Below are 22,754 nucleotides of genomic sequence, written 5' to 3' on the forward strand. Positions count from 1 at the left end.
AAGAGAACTCATCTAAAAGGGCAAAGAACAATTGAAAAAGACACTGGACATCACACACACACACACACACACACACACACACACACACACACACACTGCACAGAATGGGGCACCCTGTTTGGGAGCATTTAATAAATGTGATCTCATTGTCTTTGCACCTGACCCTGGGCTTCTGAGGAACACACACATGCTGATAGGTCTATGAGCCATGAGTACACATGAGCAAGGCATCCTCCTCCATAAACCAAAGGCATGCTAGCCTGATGATGTTTAATTCACCAGTGGTATTTGGCCTCACTTATTAGATGGAGGGATTACTCTGGCTTTGTAAAATAAATAATCAGTCACAGAGACTGGTCTTAATTGCCTTCTGCCCTTTGCACATCTTTTTTGGGCCTCTTGTTTGAAATTTTGTTTGTAATTTTCAGACTGTTCTTTCCTTCCTAAGGATTCTTTCTCAAGAGTCTAGTGAGATTCAAAAAAAAACAAAAACAAAAACAAAAAAAAACAGAAAAAAAAAAACAAGATTTTTTTAAAAGGGGGATCACACTTGACAGCAAATTTAGTTGCCTTTAGCTTTTGGAAATTTCCCAATTAGCTCATCTAATTCTCTGACAAATTCTGGTGTCTTTTTGTAGTGACCAAACAGCAACAACAACAGAAGTCCTGTTCGAGTGTGAAGAGCAAGAATCCACTTCATGAATGTATCTGTGTGTCTCGTCTAAAGAACACCATCCCCTGAGCCTTTGGTGCTTGGCCTAAAAGTAGATTGATTCCTTAGCCCCTGCTTGAGACTTTAAAAACAGCTGGTATCTACCCCAGGCTTCCTTCTTGGTGGGCTCTCTCTCCCTCTGCCAGGGACCAAAAGTAGATGAGCTGCTGACATCTGCTGGTTACTCAGCAGAGCTTCGGCTCTTGGAAGGACTTCCTGAGGATTCCAGGGAGCTCCACTTGATTCCTGGAGGATTCCCCCAGCCAATCCAGAGGCAATGCAAAAAAAACGCAAACCAAGAAACCATGGGACACCTTCCCACAGCTCTGAGAAGTGTGGGGCAACAGTAGAGAAGCAGCCTTCCCTGAAGGAAGGGTTACAACACTCCCAGGGTCTGGATGGATTAGATTTGATCTCAACCATAGTGGTGACTCCTGAAACACCAGGCCTTCTGGTGGCAGGTGATGCTTTCTCTGCAGTGGAAACATTTGACTCTGTCCGATGGTTCTTTACCACAAATATTTTTCACAAGCTCTCCATTTGCTGGGCATCATAAAGTGGAAAATGCTTTGTTGAGCCCTCCAGAGACATTTTTTTCTCTTGTCACATGATGTCCAACCAGAAGTTAATGTGAACCCATGAGACTCTAAACCTTTGTTCGTGGAAATTCTTAAAGTCTACCTTTGGAGGAAGACTTGGGCTCCTTACTGAAGATGAGACAAAGCATCCCCCAGGGAGCCTCACAGCCTGAAGGCAGACAGCTGACATTGGGGTATTAGAGACACTTTCTAAAGTTTGCAAACCCAGTGGAAATCGGTCATTATTGTAAAACGCTATCTGATTTCTTTATAGCAATGACCACCCAAAAATGCAGTTGGTTGCTTATTTGTCCTCTTGAGTTTTGCCAATTTACTCCCCTTAAATGTATATCCTTCCTCCCAAATAGAGAGCAAAGGCCATGCCAGCCTCTGTACCAGGCTGTTCCCAGTCGCTAAAACTCTGCTACCTGGTAAAGGTCTACAGACTTTGTTTAACAGAGTGCCAGCATCTTCTTCCTATAGACCACAGGAGAGCCCGGGGAGGAACACAAGAGTGTTTTGCTCCCCAGCCCCATGGAAGCTCCATGATGGCTTTACCTGGATAGCCCAAAGGGGTGACATGCAGAGCCAGCTACCTCCAGTAGTTCCTGGAGGTCAGCTGGTGTGAGCAGGGGTGAATGCCTTCCAACTGTTCCCAGGCTGGCCTCTCATGAGCAAGGCTGGTGCTTGATTGCTGCCTGGGTATATGTGAGTCTTCAGGGACTGCTGAAATATGCTGGGAAATTTTCCCTCTGTCTCTAGCTAAATGGTTTCCTGAGGAAATGAGGAATGGGAGGTGGGAAGGAATGAAAAATTCCAGTAAGGAATAAAAATAAAAAACAAAAAAACAACTTTTGTCTCTGGAACTGGGGTTGTTGGCATCAGACCTGAAACACTAGGATCACCAAGGAATAGAAATAAAGAACTTTTTTTTTAATCAAAAAAGAAATAAATGGAAAAGGAAAGTCTATGGTCTCTAATATTGCATAATGAATGCTTAAAATACTTCAATGTCTGAAGCCGCTTCACAGTGTTAAAGGGAAGGTTTAGGGACAACTGGCACATGGGGTTCAGAGCCTAAGGTGCCTGAATCTGGACTCAGCCCAGGAGGGCAGTTACTTTCTGGCATCCATTAATGTAGTTTATGGTTAAATTGCTGGACCCCATGTGGACTGAATGGGCCTCTTTATCTTTGAACAAACAGAGGGGGAAGGAGGGTCCCCCACTCCTGGCCCTGTCTGTATTTGTAGACCATGCTGTGGGTTTTTCCATTCCAGCTGTCAATCTTCCCTTGTTGTGGTCTGGGGAAGAAAGAAAAGTTCAGGAGGAGTGAGTGGAGAGTCAACTCCACGCTCCTCAGTCACAGACCTTGGGTAAGTACAGTGGTCAGACTTTCCTTGAAGAATGAGGAAATCGGGGGCCACGGGGACTCTGCATCCCCACTCTCACCCATCATAAGAGGTGTACCCGACTTCGTCTGGCTCCCCACGCAGGGCACACGCTTGTGACTACACGCAGTGTCCCTCATCCAAAGCCCCATAGGACACAACTGAGTTTCCAGCCTCAAATGCCATCAGCAGTGACAGGCACAGCTGGAGCAGAAAGCCTTCGCAAATGTCTCCGGCACACAGCAGCACAAACGATCAATGACATTGATCGGTTTGATTTTGAAGGTGCCTCTGTGCCCTTAAAGGAAGACTAGATCTTTAAACACTAACGCAAAACAAAACAGACCATGCAAGCTACGCAAAGGCTTACATTTTATGGAAAATAAACTTTCTATGATCTAGTTAGAGTTACAAAAGACTCCTTTAAAGAAATTACCTGAAAATGTCACAGCCACAACTCTGTTGTGTTGACTGTTAGAAAAGCTCCCAAACAGCCTTCTCGGGAGGCCCGGATCACATCTAGGATGAGGGTATTTCTTGCTTTGATTTTTGTTTTGCTCAGGGTGTCTTATGATGAAAAGCAAAAGCTTTTGTGGCAGACAGCACTGAGTTAGAATCCCACATCCATTATCCATTAATAAGTGACCTTGAGCAGATAGTGAACTTTCTCCATGCCTTACTTTTCTCATCTACGACCTGGGGACAAAAATTAGGTAGCACACAGAGTTTCTATGAAGGTAAAATTAAGCTTAACAGAGTGCCCACCATACAGCCATCTCTCTTGAGTGGCTGCAGTCGGTATCAAGGACAGAAAAACAATAGCGTCTCCTGGGGCAGCTACAGGCAATGTGCAGCTCTAAGCTGGTTGCTTCTCTTATTCCTTTCTACTGGAGAGAGGGACTGAGAGATAGGTCAGTAGTTGAAAAGCTTGTCTTGCAAGCATCAGGACCTGAGTTCAGATTCCCAGCACCTAGATAAAAAGCTGAGTGCAGAGGTGTGCACTTGCAATGCCGGCATTGGCCGGTAGAGGCGGGATCCCTGAGGCTGACAGGCCGGCTGGCTCAGCTGAAGCAGTGACCTCCAGTTTCAGGGAGAGACCCTGTCTCAAGATGGATCCAGATAAAGGAAGGCTCAGAGTCAGTCTCTGGTCTCTACACATGTACACACATGCACACACATGCATACAGGAACATATAAACACAAATAAACCATACACACACAGAGAGTTTAAGAATCCCATGTGGTGAGTTCTACTTTTGCCTCATCTTAGACTTAAGGAAACTGAGGCACGATGAGCTGTCACACAGTAGTCAGCGGTGGACCCTGACCACCTGGTGCACAGGTCTCCTTGAGTAACAAAGTCCAGTTATTACTCTACATAGCTCAGCTTCCATTTCTGTCTAGAAAACCTGAGGGAAGGATTTCACCACTGTTGACACTAGACGTCAACATCCAACGTCAACTGGACTCTGCCTCCTTGGAAAGACTCCAGGCCCAGTCCGGATAGTGGACCTCTATGAAAGCTTACCTTTGACCTCATCTCCCAGCTGAAAACAAAACAGGGATTGTTACATAAACCAGTGCTGGCTGATTCCTGACACCCTAAGGTGCTTCTGGAGCCACAGGACAAACACCAGCATTGACTAAAAGAGCGGACAGAGAGCAGGCAGCTACTTTTGGCCCTCAAGGCCCAGTCATTATTGGACCAGTTTGGCTCAGCTGCCAGGATATCAGTTGGTGTGACTATACCAGTGTCATGGGGACATATCCAAAGCCCTCCAGGGGTGCCTTCTGAGTTAACCCTGCACTTGTCACTCACTGTGGTCCTAACTGTTCAGTCACAGATGTGTTGGGGAATCTTGTATTCATTTATTTTTCAACACTTTCTCATCAGGACATTCACCCATACTGCAGCTCTTAGTGACTGCACACGTTTTTGGATTTTTTTTCCCTTCTTAAAAGTCAGAAATTCTCAGGGGCTAGAGAGATGGCTCAGAGGTTAAGAATACTAGCTGGTCTTCCAAAGGCCCTGAGTTCAATTCCCAGCACCTACATGTTGGCTCACAACCATCCATTGTGAGGCCTGGCACCTTCTTCTGGCCTGCAGGGACACATGCAGACAGAATACTGTATACATAATAAATAAATAAATAAATAAATAAATAAATAAATCTTTTTTTAAAAAATAGTCAGAAATTCTCAGCTTTAGAGCATACTTCAGCTTCACTTCAGCATGTGTGAGTTGCCGTCAGTCCTATCCTGTGCTCAGGGTAACCTGAAAAGGGACAATAGTACCATGACAGCCAAGCTAAGCACTACAGAACCACCTAGCATTTAACAGGAGGGTAGAGTACACATTGAGGAAACGCTGGGCAGAGGCGAGGTCATGTCTCAGCAAACAGAGCAACAAGAGACTTCATCTTGTGACTCAGAGCAGCTGAATTTAAAAGATGAATTGTCTGCATCTGGAATTTTCCATTCAGTAGTTCTGGATTGCTTTTGACCACATGCATGGGAAATTGTAGAAAACCTAACCACAGATAAGGGGAGACTGTTCTCCGGCCAAGTGGGGTTCCTGACATGGCGGGCTTATTAGCAAGTAGCCATAGTCTACAGCTACTCTGGTTATTATTTATCTACTTTGCTGCTTTAATAACACAGTTGTTGGTCAGTGCTGAATTAAACGCTTAGAGTTTATGACCCAGTACTGGGGACACGGATCAGTTGACACAGAACTTGTCCAGCGTGAATGAAGCTCTGGGCTCCATACCTGCTGACACATGAACTGGGCATATGCTTGGAATACCAACGGGAGGTAGAGGCAAGGGGAATCAGAAGTTCAAAGTTATTCTTGGCTACTTTGCAAGTTCAAGGCCAGCCAAGGCTACATGAGATTCTGGGGTTGTTTTGTTTTGTTTAATTAAGGGCCATATTTTAAAATGTCACTAAATTGCTAATTCATGCGTCACTAATATAAATCACAAACTCAAGTCTAAATAAAGGCCTACCACTAAACTGTTTATAGTTTCACTTCAACACATGTAAACTTCGAACAATGAGCGACCCATCTTTACAGGTTTCTCAGAGATGATAAAGATGAAGGTGGGGTGGTATTGGTGATGGTGATGATGGTGATGGTGGTGATGGTGATGGTGATGATGGTGATGGTGATGATGGTGATGGTGATGGTGGTGATGGTGATGATGGTGATGGTGATGGTGATGATGGTGATGATGGTGATGGTGATGGTGATGATGGTGGTGATGGTGATGGTGATGGTGATGGTGGTGATGGTGATGATGGTGATGGTGATGGTGATGATGGTGATGGTGATGGTGGTGATGGTGGTGATGGTGATGGTGATGGTGGTGATGGTGATGGTGGTGATGGTGGTGATGGTGGTGATGGTGGTGATGGTGGTGATGGTGGTGATGATGGTGATGATGATGATGGTGATGGTGATGGTGGTGATGATGATGGTGATGATGATGATGGTGATGGTGGTGGTGATGGTGGTGATGGTGGTGATGGTGATGGTGGTGATGGTGTTGGTGATGGTGATGGTGGTGATGGTGGTGATGGTGGTGATGGTGGTGGTGATGGTGATGGTGGTGATGGGTGATGGTGGTGATGTGGTGATGGTGGTGGTGATGGTGGTGATGGTGGTGATGGTGATGGTGATGGGTGATGGTGATGATGGTGGTGATGGTGGTGATGGTGGTGATGGTGGTGATGGTGATGGTGGTGATGGTGATGATGATGGTGGTGATGGTGGTGATGATGATGGTGGTGATGGTGGTGATGGTGATGGTGATGGTGGTGATGGTGGTGATGATGATGGTGGTGATGGTGGTGATGGTGATGATGGTGATGGTGATGATGATGATGGTGATGATGGTGGTGATGGTGGTGATGGTGGTGATGGTGGTGGTGATGGTGGTGATGATGGTGATGGCTGTGGTTGTGGTAGTGATGGTGATGATAGAAACAGAAGTTGCTCTTTATTGCATTTTCCATATGCCAGCCACTATAATTCTTTGAGTTAAGGCACAATGTCCTCTGGAAAGCCTGGACATGACATTTCTTCCCATCTCCCTATCCATTATGCTCTCTTGAACAAAGAACACTGTGACACATTTGCAAACACTAGCCACATCTTCCATCCTATAGGGCCTTCACAGTATGTGTTCTTAACTTTTCTCCCATGAAGAGGAGGCTAAATTTTTGTTTCTACTTGAATCCAGGCTTCACCATGATGACAGAGGTGATACTGTGTCTTCCAAGGCTACATGAAAAAATGCATAGCACCTCCTACCTTGTTCTCCTTACTCAGACACAGGAGTCAGAAGAAACCCAGAGAGCTGTATAGGGACTGCAGCCCACACCACAGCAGAACCAACCTCAGTTCAGACAAGGAATCAACAGCGTCTCCCAGTGATGCCAGCCCAGCCCTGGTATCACTGACAACCTCCAAGCCTTGCTCCGGAGCCCTATCCTGTGAGGCATTGCCCTACTGGCACCTGTTGAGGTCCCCGTGTTTGTGGTGGTTGGAACAAAATTCAGACAATGCTCCCCTCTCATGTAGAGCTTAAGCAAGGGCTACTCTTGGGACTCATGTTCTAACAGTTGTGGGGCCTGCAGTCAGAATGCAGACAAGGACCAGTGAACCAGCTATCTGAACATTTGAAAGCTATCCACCATGCTAACAATGTAGTGCTCAATCCCCTCACACCCTCACTGCACTGATTCTCCTTAAGAACAACTCTGAGATGGTCTAACTTAAAACCCCCCAGACTCCTGAGTTCTGTACTAGGTAGAACATGGGAGTTGCAAGAGCTGGCCATCAGCCTGCTTTCCCCTTCCCTCTCCTTCTCTACCCCTCCTCTCAACATTGCAACTCAACTGCCATATGCCTAGCTCTCTCTGAGACTCAATATGCCCACCCTCTGGCTGTGTCTCAGTCCTGAAGACCTACACACCTGTATCAGGATTTGACCTCAAGGCAATGCACAAATTTACCGGTACACCTGGCCTCTGCACAGGCTCAGGGCATTCAGATGGGCGGTTGCTAACTATGGTCCCCATAAGGACATTACTAACTATGGTCCCCATAAGGAAGGCCATGGCCAGATCACAAGGTCTGGGGGAGGGTCCTTCTTATCTTTGTATAAATGTATTATTGCCCTTGGGCTTGTCTTGCTCATTCCTCAGATATGACGGTATTGTGAAAGACACAGCCAACCTGGGACCTTCCTATACAGACATGAGATGAGGAAAGAGAGCACCTTCCCCACCCCCACCCATCCCAGGTTCAGGAAGCAGGATGAGGGACATTGCTGTGTCGTCTCCAGTGTCTCTTGGCTCTCCCTGGAACCTTCCTGTTTTTAACAGAGCCTGTACTTCCTGCTGCCTTCTCCAGTCCCCCTCTCCATCAATCAAGCTGGGACGTCTTTCCTGGACCCCACTCCCTGACTTGTCTGTGTTGCCAACTATTGGAAGTCAAGAAAGGGGAGATCCCTGGGGGCTGACTTGCACCTGAACCTCTGTATCAAGCCTACCCCAGGGATGCATGCACATAGAGCTTCCATCCTTAGCTTTTCTCAGTCCTGCATTGCAGAGTCCCAGAGAAACAGGCAAACTGGCTGATTGTGCCAGGAATTACCACACTGGGAGTGGAAAAGAATTAAAATCAGGATTGGGACTGTGTTTAACTGTTTGGCTATACACTGCCATACACACATATTCTAAGATGCAGAGACATTAAGGTGATGAAAAGACTATGAATTTGCAAAATAGAACACAACAACAAAAAACAATCAGGAGAGAAATGGAAATAGATCTGTGGACAAGGGCAGGGCCAGAGGCAGAAGACCAGAGTCTCCGACGCAGGCTGTCCCTCAACAGTCCAGAGTACACAGGGAAATGAAAGCCCTGGTCTATTCTTTTGCTGGGAGAATACAACAAAACCTAAAGCTGAAACCTGGCTCAGTGTCCCCCTTCCTGTCACCACTCCCATCACTACCATACTGCCTGCTAAAGCAAATGACAAATGAACTTGTATCTGCATAGCAAGGTACAGCAGGTGAGCATCAAGTGAGCGATGTGGCTAGAAGCTCAGCTGTCTTCTATTACTAAGTTGTTCACGACACTGCACAACAACTTAGGGTTAAAATACATTAAATTAGAAGAGAATGGATACATTAATGAAATGATATTGATGGAAGAATGTGTTTCCAGCTAGCAAAAGGATGCCTTTGTTATGTTTACATGAGTGTCCATGTTTTAAGTGGACAAACATGTTTGCCAAGGTGCCTGAGGAGCTACCAGGCCCTGTGTTATAAAATTTGTGTGAAAAAAAAAAAAGTGGGTGAGAAGACAGGAGACTTGTTACTGTTGAAATTTAGGCACTCTGAAGGTGCCAGGTGTGTGCAGCCCTTAACAGAAACCCAAGCAGCCTACCTCACTGAAATGAGCACGTGAGCGCTGTAGAACAACGGCTGGTGGCCCTCCATGCTAGCTCTGGGCATTATAACTGCATTTTAAACTCAGCTTCCCCCTGCATTCTCTTTTTATTGCTTGTAATACCAAGGATTGAACCTAAGGTCTTGCACATAATAAGTAAGCATGTTTCCTCTAACATCTTTACCTACCCTTCTTTTACGTTTTTACTTTGAGTCAGGGTCTCCCTAGGTGACCTTGAACTTGTTCTGCGGCCCAATCAATCTCGAGCTTTTGATCATCCTCCTGCCTCAGTCCACACAGGTACTTTTCATCTTCCTTTGTATCCTTAGGTACTACAGAAGGCCTTTGGGTTATAAAACCACTACCTCACATTCTCTAACACTGTGTTACTCAAACTATGGCCCTCCAGCAAGCCCACAGCTGCCAGACATACAAACACCACACTCAACACCATCCACCCCGCCAGAAGGTCCCAGTGGGATCTGTGTGCACTTTCAGATTTGGGCAACAGAACTTTCAGACACAGCTCTGTGTACACATGCTCACGGGGAAAGCTTTCCGCTAACTCCACAATCAAACTCAATTACTGTGAGCTGATCATCAATTTATCCCATTACTCATGCCATGTAAATTTCTCTTCCTTGACCTGACTGCCCTGTGTCAGCTTTGCTTCTCCAGCTCCTCCAAACAAAGTGTGGGTATGGGATGTTAAGTAGAAGTCATCTCAAGACTATACTTTCTAGCAAGCTGGGTCAAAAGCTCCGTGACGAAGGAGACACAAAGCAGATGCTGAAAAGAACCATTGGATTGTCTGAGCACAGCCCAGATGTCAGCTGCAGTTTGCACTGTCACACGAGATCTTGATTCAACTAGCTCAAGCTGACTCTGCGATGTCCAATGGGACACGGGCTGTGCCCCGCAAGTCCCCAGGGGTGTGTGCCCCATGGCCAGTGCTGCTTTTCACCAGGGTTCCCTGCTGTGGGCTCCTCACAAGCTAAGCCCCAGAGCTGTGGCTTCCCTTTGATTTCTGCTTCCCCCACAGCTCTCCGAGGCCATCATTGGAGGCTAGCGGGGACAGGAGGGTTGCTCTCCAGCGATATCAAAGGCTCTCAGGCATTTCAGTTCAGATTGCTCTTCCTGGTGCTCCTGCCCCTCCCTCATCTCTCCTCTTCTTTAGCGCGAAGCTTCTGCCTGACTTCTCCTATATGACCTGTTGGCAGTTTTCTTGGGTTGTCCCCTCATGTCTCAACCCATAGCCCTCAAGCCTCAATTATTTTCCTGAACAAAGTTCCTTTCCTATAGTTGTTTCCATTTTGATTCTGTGGACCCACTAAGGGAGGAACACATCCAGGGCCCTTAGGGTGTTGTAGCAAATTTGGACTTTGCCCTTGTGATCTGAATGTCTGGGGGGGAGAGGGGCATGATTAGCACCATTGTCAACTTGACTGGGTTAAGAATCACCTCAGAGAAAAATCTTGTGGACTCTCCCTCCTGATTGCTGTAGGGGGCATATGAGGTGGGGTCGGCTCTCCCGCTCTCAAGCCCACTGGGTTGTTTCACCTGTACTCCTGACAACAGGGTCAGCTCTAGTGAAGCACAGCAACTCTTCTAAAGGCAAACATTTAATTGGGGTAGCTTACACTTCAGAGGTTTGGTCCACTGCCGTCACAGCAGGGAAGGTGGGATGAAGGCAGACGTGGTGCTGGAGAAAGAGATGAGAATTCTCCATCCTGATGCACAAGCAACAGGAAGTGAACTGTGTCCATGCGGAGCATAGCTTGGTCGTAGAGGACCTCAAAGCCCACCCTCAAATGACACACTTCCTCTAACAAGGCCACACACACCTCCTAATAGTGCTACTCTCTCTGGGCTTATGGCACCAATTCTATTCAAACTAGCACATTTCACTCCCTGGCCCCCATAAGCTTATAAAAGTATCATAATACAAAATACATCCAACTTCAAAGGTCCCCATAGTGTTTCATAGTCTCAAAATGTTTTAAAGTCCAAAGTTCAAAGTCTCTTCGGAGATTCATGCAATCTGTTAACTATAGTCCCCTATAAAATCAAGATAAAAAGCAGACCGAATACTTCTAACATACAATGGCACAGGATATACATTGCCATTCCAAAATACAGGGAAGGGAGCAGAGTGGGAGATACGGACCAAAGTGGGACCAAAAACCAGCCGGGCAAACTCCAATCTCTGCATCTCCATGTCTGATGTCAAAATGCTTCCCACTCCCTGTTAGCAGCTCTCCTTGGAAGGGATCCCATGGCTCTGGCATCTCCGTTATCTTGGAGTCTCCCAGGCAATCCAGGGTCCACCTTCACAGTTTCATGCAATGGTCTCTCTAGGCCTCCATTCGTGACACCCCTGACACAAGCCTGGCCTCAGTAGCTGTCTCTGGTTTTGGAAGAAGATTCCATCGCCCCTTTCTTTTGTCCTTGAGTCACTTCCTGTTGCTTGTGCATCAGGATGGAGAATTCTCTTGCTGGGACTGGAACATGGACCCCTCGTTCAATTACATCTTCACCAGTTTCCTGTTTTTGACAGACTCCCTCACTGCCTAAGCTTGGCTGTTCTGGAACTTGCTCTGTAGATAGATCACACTGGCCTCAAATTCACAGATGCACCAGCCTCTCCCTTCCCAGTACTGCAATTAAAGGTGTGTGCCACCACACCCAGACCTAAGCTTTTCTTTAATTCCTTTTTACCAGTTGGAAACATAGGTGGGTGGGATCTTGCCCTGAGGTCACCACTCCCTTATTCCATCTCTTAATCAATTTATCTCCTTGAACATAGGATTTAGTTCTGTTCCACTGCCTGGTGCTCCTTTTCTCCTCAAATTACAATTTTTTATTTTTACTTTCTCAGCTTGTTTCTTTTAGTTATAAATGTTCATTAGAGTTAATACTAATAATACACAACAGAGTCTATACTAAGCTGTTTTGAGATTTCCTCTGCGAATGGAATTAATCCAGATCTCTTCTTTAGACTCAGGCAGACTCTTTGGACAAGGGCAAAAAGCAGCCACATTCTTCACCAAAATATCGAAAGAATGATCTCTAGACAACATACTAAAATTCTTCTCCTCTGAAACCTATAAACCAGGTCTCCAGAGTTGAAGTCAGTCTCAGCACCACTGTCTTCCATGCTCCTACTAGGATGGCCCATTAAGCAGTGCTTAAAGCATTCTACTGCTTTCCTAACCCAAACTCCCAAAGTCCAAATTCCTCCAAACAAAAGCATGTTCAGGCCTGCCACAGCAATATCCCACTGCTGGTACCAACGTCTATCTTAGTTTGGGTTTCTATTGCTGTGAAGAGACACCACGACCAAGCCAACTCTTCTAAAGGAAAATATTACATTGTCCATTTTGTCCATTGTCATCATGGTGGGGCAGGTGGCATGCAGGCAGACACAGTACTGGAGAAAGAGAGGAGAGTTCTTCATTTTGATCCACAGGCCACAGGAAGGGAATGTTGTCTACAATGAGCATAGTTTGGACATAGGAGACCTCAAAGCCCACCCCCACAATGTCACACTTCCTCTAACAAGGCCATACCTACTCCCACAAAGCCACATCTCCTAATAGTACTACTCCCTATCAGCTCATGGGGGCCAATTACATTCAAACTGCCACAACCAGTCATGACATGCTCCTGATGCCATGCGGTCCCTGCTGAGATGAACTGTGTCCCCTCAAACTGTGAACCAGAATGAAATCCTCCATCCTTATGCTGCAACTGTCAGGGGTTTGGTCACAGAACTAACCCACTGGGTTAACTGGTTAAGAGGTATTGGGAAGGTAGCTAAGTCCAGAAGTAAGTACTCAGACTCAAAGGAAAAAGAAAAAAAAAATACATATATATATATATATATATATATATATAGAGAGAGAGAGAGAGAGAGAGAGAGAATCTACCTATTTCCTAAGTTGAATGGATTCTCTCTGTCTCCTCTATTAAGACAATGAGTACACAAAGTTCAATCTATCTATTTTCTTCATGGTCACCATCCTATCTTTTGCCCTACAGCTGTGTAAGCCAACATAGTTGAATAGTCATGGGGGGGGGTGTATTTTATCCTTGTTAAAAGATCTAGCCAAATCCAGTCTATCAAAAAGACAACTACAATAATTGACTGCTTGGAAGTATTTCTGCTTCTTGATTTTCTAGGTAGATTTCATGCAGTTTATATGAGAAACATCTAACGCCATACCTGGTACACTGCAAGCCCTCCATAGTATTGTTTGCCTTGACAATAACCACATCCGCTATGCCTGTCATCTTCCTTGTGCTAATGATTATGCAAAGAGGCTGCCACTTCCATTCTTCCAAGACACTTCTCACTTACCCTTAAAGGTTTAAAAACTACTAGCTAGGTGTGGTGGTTCACACCTGTAGTCCCAGGACTTGGGATGCTGAGGCAAGAAGACTACTGCAGTTTTGGACCAGCCCAGGCTATAGAGTAAGACACCTGCCTCCCAAAAAAAAAAAAAAAAAAAAAAAAAAAAAAAAAAAAAAAAGATAAAAATTACTTTCCTGGAAAAAAAAAAAAAAACTTGCTTAGCAAGCCATTATGCTTGTCTTTAAAACCTTCAGGAAAAGAGGGAGTATTCAAAGACAGCTACAGACTCCAGGGAAGTGGGGGGGGCAGGGGAGTTGGGGATAGAGGGAAACAGGGGGATGGTGGAGCAGGGAGGGGGGGGACAAGAGGGAGCAAGAGGAAGCAGAGGGGAACAGGATCAGAGGGCATGGAGCAGGCATTTCCTCGTGGCCTTCACATCTGTCAGCCTGCCTTGGTCCTCCAGGTGAGGCGAGGCTGAGCATCTGAAGCAGGGTGGGGAAAGGGGGGGCATCCATGTCAAGTTAGGCCCTGCCCAAAGGGAGAAAAGAGGGAGACATGTATACCTTCACCTTTCCTCAGGTCTTTGTAGCTGGGGCTTCCGTGATCTGGACTGGGGATTTCTGAAGCATAGGCAATCCCACATGCTCTAATGCCACATGGTTTCTAATGCCCAGCCGAGGGCAGACATAGGACACCCCACAAATGGACACGTTCATACCCATTTGCAGAGCTGGGGTGTGTGGGCTGCAGCAATCAGGTGAGGAAGGGAGCACTGGTGACAAGATTCGTCCACAGAGGTGTGGGTGGGGTTGGGGCCGTCTCCTCATAAACGCTCGCCTGGGTGATCTTAGAATCTGGTAACGGCACACACTCTTCATCATGCCCTTCAGTGGAGCTGAGTGCAGACAGCTTCCCCCCACTTAACAATAGGAGATGTGGAAAAGAAAAGGCAAGCTTGTGGCCTCGGGGGTTTTGTTTTTTTCTTTTTTTTTTTTTTAACCTCAGCTCTTTCTGCTCCAACCTACATCTAAGGGGAAGGGAAACCGTCCTTTGTTGTCTCTCAGTCTCCCTTAAATTTAAGAACAGCTGGGGATATTTTTCATGATTCATTAAATTCACATCATTCCAAAGAAATCTTCCTGCCGATTTATCTTTGCCTCAGCAGTTGGGGCTCCCAGACTGAGTGCTGCCAGCCTGGGTCCGCTGTTCGGGGCTGAGTCTGTGATCTCTCCTGCTGCAATATCCTTTTTGAGGGTGAAAGGGAAGGGGAAAAGAATTGGGGTATTGAAATGAATCTCTCCAGTCCATGCTTCCCTTTCTGGAGATAAAGAGAAAGTTGTGTGGCTGTCACAGCTAAAGACTAAACCCCAGCTAATGTCCACAGTGGGGGAGAATAATTAGTAAAGTCTCTAATTAGAATCTGGTTTACATTTCTCTTTTCTTAGAGGCTAATCCTTGTGTTTAAAGAAGATAGTCTGCCTTGATTAAAACCCCTGGCTTAAAACAGAGCCATGGGGGACCCACATGGTGGGTGCAAGTGGGTTCCTCAAGCATTCATTTGTGCAATCATTCATTCACTAAAAGACAACAACATGCTGGGTATGGCCACAGCCCTAAGACAAACATGATCTCCACCCCAAGGACTCATGACCATCCTTCACACCAACTGTCATCTCTCAGGGGATGGAACATCCAAGGTCACTTCCTAGTTCAAGAGCCCAGAGTTTGCCTGGGTTACTGATACCTATTGTGGAGGTAGGGGACCCAATATTTTATATATTAAGTTTAAAAATTAATTTTAAAATGTTTTAAAATTACTATGTCAGGCGTGGTGGTGCACACCTTTAATTCCAGCACATGGGAGACAGAGTCAGGTGGATCTCTAAGTTTGAGGCCAGCCCAGTCTACAAAGAGTTCCAGGACAGCCAGAGCTACACAGAGAAACCTTCTCTCTCTCTCTCTCTCTCTCTCTCTCTCTCTCTCTCTCTCTCTCTCTCTTCTTGAAGAATTTCAATAGATTGAATGCACTCAATGATAGATGGAAGGTTTCAATACCAAAGAGAGACTGAAGGAAAGAGGGAGTGCAGGAGAGGGGAGGGTGTAGCTGGGGTGTTAAACCACAGTTAAAGGACAGTTAATTACATATAATGAGGGGGATGTCCTTCTGAATGCTGGGAATATATGTTTCTCTTATTGGTTGATGAATAAAGCTGTTTCGGCCAATAGACAGGCAGGAAGTATAGGCGGGGCTACCAGACTAGGAGAATGCTGGGAAGGGAATGACAGAGAGTCTCCGGAAAGATGCCATGTAGCTGACGAAGGAGTAACATACCAGGGCACTACAGGTAAGCTATAGCCTTGTGGCAATACATAGTTTAAAAGAAATAGGTTAATAATTAAGAGAGAGCTAGTCAATAAGAAGCCTGAGCCACTGGCCAAACAATTTGTGATTAATATAAGCCTCTGTGTGTTTATTTGGGACTAAACGGCTGCAGGACCTGGCGGTAAACAAACTTCATTCCACAAATGGTGCTCAATGTAAGGCCCAAACCCATGACCCTGAGATTAAGGGTCACATGCTCTACTGACTAAGCTACCTGGGCTTTTTCTAAATTATTATGGCATTTTTTTTTAACAAAATGTAGACAGCTTTAAGCACGGGTCTCATGTCCACAAAGCCAGTCTAGCAGAGGCTCTCTCCACCATCTTGTGTCCAGAAAGGTCTGTCCCTGTCACATAACACCACATCTCCTCAAGAATCAAGTTATTTTTAAATATAATCACCTGGATTGACAAACTTAAGAAATGAATCACTCACGGTAGAATGTTCAGTTGCTAGGGTGTAGTTCATCATGACGGGGCTAAAAGAACCAAGCCAACCTTTCTTCACACATCATCTCTTCTTTAGTACACAGGGGATATGATATGTACCACACACATGTGTGTGCATTTCCTGAATCGAGCTTGTTTTTCCTAAACTCATTCTCTCTGTCAGTAAGGTAGACATTATAGCATTAGTATGAGTAGTGCAAGATGCCCTGGAGTGCCACGTTAGCAGAGATTAGAAATCTACCAAAATAGTCTAAGTGTGGAACTGAAACATGGGCTCCAGACACGCAGACACTGCATCTCCAAAAGAGAGATTCCATACATTGTCAACTCCAGGTGAGTTCAGAGCCTGCCTGAGTTAGCTGTTCTCAGTCCTATTGAGCCCTTTAGGGTTGCTTTGGGAAGCTTCTAGACATTGTGAGGCCTGAGGTCCCCAGCGGCCGATGCTGAATTTGTAGGCATGTTGCTGGGACGGGGTGGTTGTGTGGCCAGGGAGCACAGTTCTAGGTGACTGTCACATCGGACACTAGCTCACACACCCTGAAGCACAGAGGAGTACACACCGCGGGTGGATCTGAGAGTCACAGCCCGCTCGAGAGCTTATTAATTTAAATCCATGCTGGAGAAGAGCTTGCTTGCATCAGCCTCATTATAATATCTGAAATATTTGAAAGCAATAAAATCCCTTTACAAAAGACAGGGATAGAGAGGAAGAGAGACTCGTGTGGCTTAATCCTGGAAGTCATCAATAAAATACACTATTGGTTCCACCCCTTCTCCAATCCCAGCCTCTGCCGACAACTGCCTGACCCCAATCACTTCCAATCACAGGACACACGTTCTCCCCTCCCTGCAGCTCAGCTGGTGAGTAACTGTTTTTACTCTGGCTGAAAAATTAATTCCTTTTCAAAAATATTCTCATCTTCTTTATTGGGGGGGGGGTTGCTACTGAGTGACAGGATTATGAAGTGACCCCAGGGTCAGAAGGAGACTTTGCTCTTTCTCATGAAAGAAATCAATGCCTAAGTCCAACTCTCTTAAAATAATATATTCTTGTGGCACACACGCAGCTTTTTTGATCTGCTATGAAAAGAATAAGAAGTAAAGAGGATCAGAGGTGGTGATGGGATGTTATAATCTCCCACACTCACACATCAGCCCCCACTAAGTAATTCCTGATAAACTGAGGATTTACATATTTAAGATTAACTGGAGACAAGGTAAGGCAGATACTTCCAGAAACACAGTCTCACTCAACAAGTTAACTCTTACAACTTCCCGCTACTCCACGCCACTGTTTGCTTGACTTCCCAGCTTAATACTGTTAGTGAGTAACCAAACACTATCTTTCAGATCAATCGAACTCCCAACCCACCCTAAACATATATATATATATGGCCCTGTCCTCAGAAAATCCCAACAGCCCCGACAAGCAACGGTTAACTGCACAGGACGACATGTAAAGCAGCAGATGGAACCCGGGGAGGCAGCTGGGAGTGTCTCCCTGAGAACTGTTTTTAACAGCCTGCACACAAATAACGCCTCTACCGTGGAGATAAAAATAAAATGTAAATATTGAGAAGGTTACTGGTCACAGCAGCAAGATGGCACAAGATGCTGTTACAGTCCCCGTTCTCCACCACACTGGTGGCTCTAGATGCTCTCCCACTTGGGGTAGTTTTAGGAGTTTGACTTTACTGGGAGCTCAGCTGCTCTCCAAGCCCTGTCCCCAGGCTGCTCTCAAGGGGCAGGCACCTGAGTGGGTGATGTCAACAGTCACTGTTTCTCTAACTTCCTGAGACGGACTCGGGATGCAGTTTGGCAGAGCAGGGCCTCTCCTGACTTGGATTCGATCCCCAGTGCACTGGGATTCATCACCCTACAGAGGCTTCATGAATCCTACCACGTCCCCTTTGCGGGAAAGAAGGCACCAGGCTGGGAGGGGGCGGGAGAGGACAGTAAGTGATGATGACAGGCAAACTACCAGATAGAAATGTTTAAAATGTCATCATGAATGTACAGCATTGTGTACAATGATATGCATGAATTAAAATTTTACAGCATCTTGTTATGTGTGGCATATGCACGTGTGTGTGGTGTGAGTGCATATGACACACGTGTGTGTGATATATGTGCACTGTGACATATGTGTGTGGTATATATGTATATGAAATATGTGTGTAGCGTGTGTGTATGTGTGTAGTGTATGTATCTGGCATGTATGTGGTGTATGTGTGTGTGGCATATTTATGTGAGGTGTCTGTGTGCAGTATGTGTGTATGTGGCACGTGTGTGCATGTTACATATGTGTAAATGTGTGTGTGGTATGTGTGGCCTATGTATGTGTATATGAATGTGTGGTATATGTGCGCATGACATGTGTGTGTGTGGTATATGTACGTGGCATATGTGTGGTATATGTCCATGTGACATGTATGTGGTGTATGTGTGTATGGCATATGTATGTGGTGTGTTGGGGTGTGTGTGTAGTGTATGCGCATGTGACATGTGTGTTTGGCATGTTGACATGTATGTGTGGTGTGTTGGTGTGTTGTGTGGTGTATGTGCGTGTGGCATGTGTGTTTGGCAAGTATGTGGTATATGTGCACATGACATATGTATGTGGTGTGTTGGGGTGTGTGTGGTGTGTGTGCATGTGACATGTGTGTTTGGCATGTGTGTGGTATATGTGCACATGACTTGTGTATGTGTGGTGTGGGGGTGTGTGCGTGGAAAACAGAGAGAGGGTTCAAGTGTTCTCCTTGATCCCTTCCTGCCTTTCCCTTTGAGGCGGGGTCTCTCCCTGAGCCTGGAGCTCATGTTTTCAACAAGGCTGGGAGCCAGCCAACCCCAGAGCATCTCCTGTCTCTGCCAAGCATAGTGCTACTTGGGGTACAGGCCTTCCTGAGAACACACTTAACTTGTGATGTAAATGCTGGGGCTCGGGCCCAGGTCCCTGTGGCTGCACAGAGGGCACTCTTACCCACGGAGCAGTCTCTCAAGTCTCTTAACAATAACACTTCAGGTGTGGGACATGGCTCTCCTATCTATGGAGGGACCTCTGATGAACTCTCGGTGGGGGAGTGAGGTCTGAATCCTTTGTCCTATGATGACTGTGACCCTCGTCCTGTTCACACGGAACAACCTTGTCTTCTAATCATTTATCCTTGAAGTGACCGACCAATGCAATGAGTCCAAATCCCTGAAGCAGGTATTGAGAGAGGGGGTCTCATATGGTACACACACAGCAGGGACTTACACAGAATTACCCACATTTTACATACTGACACAGATGCTAGCTACTTATTGTTCTCTTTATAATCATTTATTAAGTAGAAGCACTTTTACAATCTTGTGGTAGTTTTGAAAAAAAATACATACATACATACATACATACATACATACATACATACATACATATGCACAAGAAAACTCACCTGGCAAGGGAGTGATACCAGGAGTAAAAAGTGGTTTTCCCAAGGTGAGGTTCATCCACTGTACTCCAGGTATGCTGACCCTGTCATTTCCCCAAACACAGGAGATGAACCTGCATGGCTCGTGGTGCTGGTGGCTGCGTTGGTCCTTTCCCTAACGAGAATTCAGAAAACTGCAAAAAAGACTGAGAAAGGGAAAATCAAATTCAGCAAATAAGTCTCCAATTTTGTGTGAAGATGATACAGAAAGGGGATCACATAGACAATCACACAGAAAGGGATCGGGGAGCCAGGCCATAAGATAAATCATTAGAGGGACTGAAAGGTCCACTGGGACCATCAGAAACAGCTTCAAAGGAAGGAAGTCATTGAACTGGGTCTTGAAGGACAGTTAAGAATTAAGAGCAGAACCACAGCTAATAGGCAGTGGGCACCCACTGGGCATGGGGAGACCCCCTCAGACAAGCAGAGATGGTTTACAGTGTAGACCTGACCAGACGGGGCCAGGATGGAAGATGAGAATCAAAACTGAGAGTTTAGAGTTTGTCCACCAATAAGGACAAGAGCGGAGATCAGGAAAGTGTTGTATGGAGGGTGGTGTGATGCTTGCTGCGGGTGTGTGAGGACCTGAGTTCAGATCCCCAGCATTCATGTAAATGCCAACCAAGTAGCCATAACAGCCTGCCTGGAAGGCAGGCGCAGGAGCTTCCTAGAGGCAAGCTGGCTAGCTAGACTATCCAAATCAGTGAGCTGTGGGTGCTAACGAGGGACCCCACCTCAATACATACGGTGGCAAATGATCAAGGAACACATCCAGCGTTGACCCCTGGCTTGCACACACACACAAACACAAACACACACGCACACACCCATGCACGCACGCACGCACGCACACAGGCCATGCACATGTGCAAAAAAAAGAATGCATCTAGACTACCAGTGCATTTAGAATTAAATTTGCAGCTATCCAGTGAGTGGGTAAAAATGGACAGAGCACAGCGATATGAAGACCATGAGGTCATCATAGATTAACCTTGACTTCGAGAACACCAAAGTAGGAAAGAGAGGGGTAGCTCTCTGGAGGCTCTTAGGAACTCAGGGACTTGGGTCCATGTTGCCTTGGATCCCTCCTTCACCACAAAGCCTCTCTGCCTTTATTGCAATAAATGTCTCATCAATCCAGCCATTTAACTTTACCCAGACAATCTTCCCATAGTCGTTCTTTTCAGTGTGGAAGACAAGCACCTCCCATTTAGAAGAGAAAGTCTTGCCTACTGGCAGTTACAAATACAATCACCGCAAATGTGACACCACCACAGTCATGGGTGTTCCTCTGCGTGTCTGGGCACATAGCCTGCGTGAACGTGCTGTTGGTCTTGAGGGAGTGTAGACACACCCATCTGTGTCTCCCTCTGGTTCTATATACTTCTGTATAAAAGTTCTGTGTAGTTTCCATTCATTCAAGCTGCTGACTATATCTCCTTGGGCTCTACCTCTGAGTAAAAAAGCCACAATGGCACAAGCATTGGTTTTATCTCTCAGGCCCCATCAGCATATGTTAAAAACATGAGCACCTCAAGCCTGTTTGATGTGTTTACTCTTTTAAACTACAAATGAATTGAACATTCAGAAATGAATGAGAGACCAAGAAACCATCTCTAATGATTATTACCTAAGTAAGTACTTCCCATGAACCTACAATCATTGCATGTTAAATTACACACGCGCGCGCGCGCACACACACACACACACACACACACACACACACACACACACACACACACTTCCTTGTTCTTCTCTGGCGGATCAGCCCTCCCTGTATGACTCTGGGTCTGATGTGTTGGATGGCTGACACACAGCTTTTTGTTACTGCTTTGTGGTTAGTATCTTTCCTTTACCAACAAGGAGAGTTTGAGGATAGACAAGGTTCAAACAGACTCCGAACCAACAGGAAACAATCCTTCTCCCCATGCTGCCCAGGTTTGCTCAAGCACCCCACCGATGGGCCATGTTGATGGCCAAGGGAAGCTTAGCACCACTGGCTGGCTGGGAAAACAGTAGTAGATAGGCCTATTCAGTTCTCATGGTTCAGGTGCCATAGCAACAGGCCAGAGATACAGGCACAATGAACTCGGGTTCCTCTCCTTGCCAGGCTCAGAGTACTTCCTGTCCTTCAACAAATTAGATGAAAAGTCCTCTTTAAATGTCTGCAGCTGGGGCTGGAGAGACAGCTCATGGGTTAAGAGAACTGGTTGCTCTTCTAGAGGACCTGGTTCAATTCCCAGCACCCACGTGGAGGCTTACAACCATCTGAAATTCCAGTTCCAGGGCATCAGACACCCTCTTTTGAACTGGCACGAGACACGTATATGGTACACATAATACATGCAGGCAGAACACCCATACATATAAAATTTTTAGTTTTAATTTGTCTTTGTTTTGTTTTGTTTTTTCAAGACAGGGTTTCTCTGTAGCTTTGGAGCCTGTCCTGGAACTCACTTTGTAGACCAGGCTGTCCTCAAAAGCACAGAGATATGCCTGTCTCTGTCTCCTCAGTACTGGGATTAAAGGCCACCACTGTCCAGCTAAATTTTAATTTAAAAAATAAACACCAGCAGATGACCCAGAATTGGCTCCAGGACTTGGTAAGATGTTGGGGGCTCTTTTACAGAGAACTCAGTGTGTTGGGTGGGAAATGTTCCCTGTGACTGGGGAGCCTGGATCTTATCTCCTGGTCTACCTCAATGAGCTAAGCCACAAACACTGTGAACTGAACCAAGCTTGGCTCAGAATCCTGGTCAACCAAAACAGTTACATTTTGGTAGAGAAGTGAGAAATATGAGAATATATTGAATTTTTCACTCAATTTAATTATTGCATCAAATGTACTAGCCGTTAATATGTCTACTTCTCTGATAAATAAATTTAAAAAAGTCAAGGACTAGCTCAGTTGTTGGCTTCTCTCAGAAGGTATGCTGATTCCATTAGCTCATCCCA

General features: G+C 45.8%; 1 non-coding gene across 1 annotated transcript; it reads left to right on the forward strand.

The window, feature by feature from the left end:
• The first annotated feature begins 19,752 nt into the window (after nucleotides 1-19,752).
• LOC113836126 lies at nucleotides 19,753-19,915 on the forward strand. The gene has a single exon (XR_003486130.1). It is a non-coding gene; the product is annotated as a U1 spliceosomal RNA (small nuclear RNA).
• The last annotated feature ends 2,839 nt before the right edge of the window (nucleotides 19,916-22,754 follow it).

Source organism: Cricetulus griseus, chromosome 5, assembly GCF_003668045.3.
Source record: "Cricetulus griseus strain 17A/GY chromosome 5, alternate assembly CriGri-PICRH-1.0, whole genome shotgun sequence".
In the NCBI taxonomy this organism is placed as follows: Eukaryota; Metazoa; Chordata; class Mammalia; order Rodentia; family Cricetidae; genus Cricetulus; species Cricetulus griseus.